The sequence below is a fragment of the Galeopterus variegatus genome, unplaced genomic scaffold (assembly GCF_000696425.1).
Source record: "Galeopterus variegatus unplaced genomic scaffold, G_variegatus-3.0.2 Scaffold3894, whole genome shotgun sequence".
Classification (NCBI taxonomy): domain Eukaryota; kingdom Metazoa; phylum Chordata; class Mammalia; order Dermoptera; family Cynocephalidae; genus Galeopterus; species Galeopterus variegatus.
In genome coordinates, this window is record NW_007730005.1 from 174,269 (window position 1) to 179,980 (window position 5,712).

Sequence of the window (5,712 nt, forward strand, 5' to 3'; positions counted from 1 at the left end):
GATCCCACATACAGACTGGTTCCCGCTCGCTGGCTGAGAGAGGCGCGGGAGCAACACCGAGGGTTGCAATCCCGTTGCCGGTCCCCGGTCCGGTACGGGGGCAACACTGAGGGTTGCGATCCGTTGCCGGACACGGAAAAAGACAAAAAGACAAAAAGACAAAAAAAAAAGAATAAAATATTAAATTTGATTTGTGAAAAACTCTAATAAAACATTTGTCTCAGTGTTTATGAATAAAGAAATGTTATGATACTACATTTTAAAACAAATTAATAAAAACAAAATGATGCAGCAAACTTACACCTACAGTTGGCATCAAAGTCTATAGCACTACACTGAACATGAGCAAAATTAGTTAGACAAAATCTTCAGATATTTAATTCAGATTTAACTTTTATTTCAACATAACTAACTTTGTTCATCTACATTAGCACATTTCAAAGTTATGTTTTCTTAATCTAATGTGGCTGTATATTAACTTTTTATGTTACAGTTAATTTTTTTCATGTCGAAAAATATTAATATAATTTTAATTACTGGACTAGTAATAATAGTGATGTAAAAAAATTTCATCTGACAATGACAGAAATACATTCCCCCCAAATTTTGAGGAGATTCAAGATATAATTTCAGCAAATTTAAGTTATGAGGCAGACTGCTTTCCACTAAATGTAATTTGTTACTAAAAATAATAAAATCCTATGAATAGGAGATGCCTTCCCCACAAGAAACAAGGGGACACAATTCAATTGTAAATAGATTATGATTCTTTTTCTCCAATGCTGAGAGAATTTAATGGTGCAGTCACACTAACACAGCAACTGCTATTGGCAACAAACAATGATACACAGAGAATGTCTCTGTCACCTCCTAATGAAGTTGCTCTTGTTCACATATTCTTTTATTAAATCAGGTAGCCATGCACCATTTAATATCACTGGACATTTTATATTTACATTTATCTTCAATTAAAATGTAGCAAGCTGAAATTTCATTATTTCAACAATTTTTATTAATTGATATTACATATTAAATATATTGAATAAATTCAATGTACCCTTCATATTTATTAAATGAGTATCTACGTTTTGGTGACCTTCATATTTAATAAAAATTAGTAAATCATAGTGAATATTTAACATAATTCTATTTTAACTTTTAATTTATTATTTGCAAGTTGATTTAATATTCTTTAGTTTGGTATTATTCAGAAAATTAATTATATTGTCACTCTTGCAGGTTGGGAAGCAGGGGCAATCCTGTCTTACTGAGAAGGCACAGTCTCCAGAAAAAGTTGAGTTATTCTTTACTTTTGATCATATGAAGAATATTTAATGCATAATTCTGATATATTTGAAAGCTCAAATCATCTTTTGGACTTCAAGAAACCAAAACTGCTTTATATGAACAAAATAGGTATTTCATATAGCATATAAACTTAATTTAAAGATAGGTTAGATTGAAATAGATAGGTAGATTAGATAGATAATTGGACAGAGAGACAGAATTATAACCATCTCAGAGTAAATATATGATCCACTACTGCCTTCAGAAGCCTGTCTGCTACTTTGTTTAGTTGGCTTCTCAATTCATAGAAGAAAGCAGTCACAAACACATTAGACAAAGAAGCATAATGCATCTTCACATGTTCTCAGTAGGAATTGTTATAAATCTAAGGCACAGAGAGGACAATGAGGTTGATTACAAAATATTACAATAAAAATATAACACCTTAAAATACTTCTAAGGATATGATCTTGCCATATAAAAGAACGGTTAGCTTGTAGGAAAAAGGATTTACCTTAGATTTCTCAGGGTAAAAATTCTGCTTTTTAAAAAATATTCACTGAACCTTGCTTTATATATTATCTGTAATTTAATGATCAGAGATAACATCCTTTAAAACAGAGAAAGCAATGCTTTACTCACCCAATAAATGAATAAATAAATAAATAAAAATTTAAAAAAAGAGACAGAGAGACAGAAAAAGAGACAGAGAAAAGAGGTGAATGCTGACAAATCTCTGATGATATTATGTGTATTACTTCCTTTTTACAGGGAGAAGAAGTTAGGAAGCAGGGATATTGGGGACCACAATGGCAACATGATTTAATATTTACTAGATAAAGCTTCCAGAATTTGTAGGCACTAAAATAATACCTACTAGTGAAATCCCTCAGAATTCTCATTCTCCCATTGCAAATAAAAGTCTCTAAATAAAGGCTTATTCCAATTTTTCCCACAAATAAGGAAGTGCATTTCTTGCTCAACTTACATGATTTCTAGAATATATATGATACTTAATGTAGAGAAACTTACAACTCTTATCACTCAACTTTCAAATTACATTCAATTCTTTTAGCCTTTTAACAGATGGGAAAACAGATTTGAAGCAAAAGTAACCTGAGTTCTTCAAATAATTTCATGTGTCTAGGTTAAAACTGGATCTAGAATACAGGACTACTGACAATCAGCCATATGCTATTCCATCAGACTTTACTGCTGAATGAGGCAAAGTTTGGCACTTACTGGGTTTCAAGGGCTTTAGCATCCCTCAAAATTAATTTTCAAAGGATCCCTATTTTCTTTCATTGTACACTTTACTAATTTACAGCTATTACTTTAATCAAGAAAACTGTGAAATAATATCCTAGCATACCTTAAGAAGAGGTATTAAATAGTCTCAATTTTTCACTACAAATTTGGCCACTGATGGTGCCTGATTATGAAAATAAAATTATGAAACACATACATGATTATCGTTAAATAGATAGAGTCGATCCCAGAAAAATGTGGTCATAAAAGTATTAACATTTTTCTTTGAAGTAATAATCTACCTCAGTTTGCATAATATTAAAAATAATAAGTTGTAACAAGGCAGTTTTTACTTAACCTCTACAGAAACTATCAATTTAGAGTTATTAAAAGTAAGAACAAAATCTTTGGAGCAATGGTGTTAAGAGTAAAGCCGAGAACATGCAAAGGCCAAAACTGTATCTCTTAGGATAATAGTGAGCAACTGGTTGGTAAAAGGTTGGGAAGGAAGTAATAAAAGTAAGAACAAAATCTTTGGAGCAATGGTGTTAAGAGTAAAGCCGAGAACATGCAAAGGCAAAAACTGTATCTCTTAGGATAATAGTGAGCAACTGGTTGGTAAAAGGTTGGGAAGGAAGTAACAGATGATCCTAAAATTAGAAATTGTGGTAAGATATCTACATGAAGTAGCTAGAGGCAAATATTCAACAAGATAAAGTGAGGTGAAGAGATATATCTGAGCATCACAGACATAAGGAAGAATTAGATGAGCTCTCCCACTACTCCCAAAAAGGCTACATGGAAATCCAGGCAATTTCTCCTTTCTATAAGTGCAGCTGGTTTTCCAGAAAGTGCTAGTAAAAAGACTTTACAGGTATAAGCCTTTCAAAACTTCGAAGATAAATTCCCTTTATACATAATTATGAATACGAGTATTCGAGAATAACTTTCTAGGAGTCATGCAAAAGCAGTTTTACAAACTTTTCTTCCTTTGCTTTATTTCTCAACTTGTTCAATAGCACTTGAACTCAAAGCAAACATCAATTGATATAGTATGTGCACCATTGTAAAGTCAGTTAAAATTAAGAAAAATAATATTTTAACTTCCTGCCTTTTGATGTTTTTTTTTTTTAACTGAACATTGTTTTAAAAGTAACATTTCACTGTATTGGTGAAGACTGGGGATCTGTATCCTCTTTCATAAAAATAATGTTTCACCTATTATTTTAATAATAGCATTTTTCAATGTTCCTCAAAGGGTTGGAATTCATTCTTTTCACTGTTCTTTCAGTCCTTAGGTCCTTAATGAATAAAATAACATAAATTCATTATCCTAAAGCTAAGAACTGCAATCTCATAAGATTTCACATGCTAAGCAAATTTTCACTTAGTCTGTACTTTAAATGAAAATCACTAAAGAAAAAAGGAATCTAGGAAACACATAAAATTTCTATATACTAGACAGTGACAAAATGATCTCCTCCAATATATCTACTATATTATAATACAATATACTATAGAATTTGCTATATTATTTAGTGCAAAATAAATGTAATTTATTATATTTAATTTCAAATATTTTTAAGTAAGCATATATTGTTCCCATATAAAAAAACTGATTCAAATATTTGGCTGATAACACCAAGGTCCAGGGTTCAATCCCTGTATCAGCCAGCAGCCAAAAAAAAAGGGGGGGATTCAAATTCTTTAACAAAAATCAATAGGGTTTCCCATTTATAAATTATTTAAGAATAATAATATTGCACCAAAATTCTGAACACAAAGATATTCAGATATACAAGAAAGTTGATACTAAAATATTGTATTCTGAATCTTAATTAAACTCTCCTAACAATCACATATTCCATAGTTGTCTTCAGTGGATGTCAAATGTTTAAGCAATGGGATGCTAGTCCTCTCAGACTACACTGTACTTGATGACACAGTCAGTGGATCAGGTAGTAGTGTAACAACTTTGTGTTCTTAATAAACAATCCCAAAAGCCACCCAAAAAACCACAAATTTCCACTTCTCTTTAATTAAGCTAAGCAATTAGGTAAAACAGAATATCTCTTCCTGCTGAATGAGGGTGCAGATACCCAGCCATGCCCTCTGTTTATATTTCTAAGGAACCCTTTCTCAAAGTCTTGTTGTCCAAGAAAATCGACATACCTCTAGAGTTCTTCTACCGTCAAAAAAGATTTCCTGATCCTCAATGGGCTCATTTTTTGGAAATCTTAAGCTCCAACTTTTATCTCAGAGATACTTAGACACCATCGTGGACAGTAAGGCACTGATAATCCATATGTGATTCAGCCATCCTCCATGGCTGCATATTAAGGAAGCTTTGAAAAGACACTAATGCCTTGACTCTCTCACAATAATTGAGTCATTATTAGGGCCTGGATATTTCTATGTTTTAAAAGTTTTCCAGGTATTCAGAACCAACATCCTGAAGGTTCCAGGTCTCTTCTCAGACTACCAAAGTCTCTAAAGAATGCATCATAATAAAATATCTCCATTATAAGTTTGATACGATATAAAAGAAAATAAAAATGCAAAAAATCAAAATCCATTAATAAGCTGTGGAAGATGTTAACATTAATAAAGCCTACAATAAGCCAATCAAAAAACAGGCAAAGAATCTGAATAGATGTTTCTCCATGGAAGATATACAAATGGCCAATAAAGATACTTAACATCATTAGTCACTGGAGAAATGCAAATCAAAACCACTCGCATGCCCAGTAGGATAGCTATAATCAAAAAGACTGTAACAAGTGTTGGACACAATACAGAAGAACTAGAACTCTCTACACTGCTGGTAGGAATGTAAAATGGTGCAGCCTCTATGAAAAATACTGGCACTTCCTCAAAAGGTTAAACATTGCTTCCATATGACCCAACAATTCTACTCCTAGGTATATATCCAAGAGAACTGAAAACACATCATATCCACACAAAAACCTGTACACTAACGTTCATAGCAGACTTATTCCTAATAGCCAAAAAGTACAAACAAGCCAAATGTCCATCAACTAATGAATGAATAAATAAAATGGAATATTATTCGCCAATCAAAAGAAGTTAAATACTGACACATGGTAAAACACGGACAAATCGTGAAAACATCCTACATGAAAGAATCTAGTCACAAAATACTACATATTGTATGAT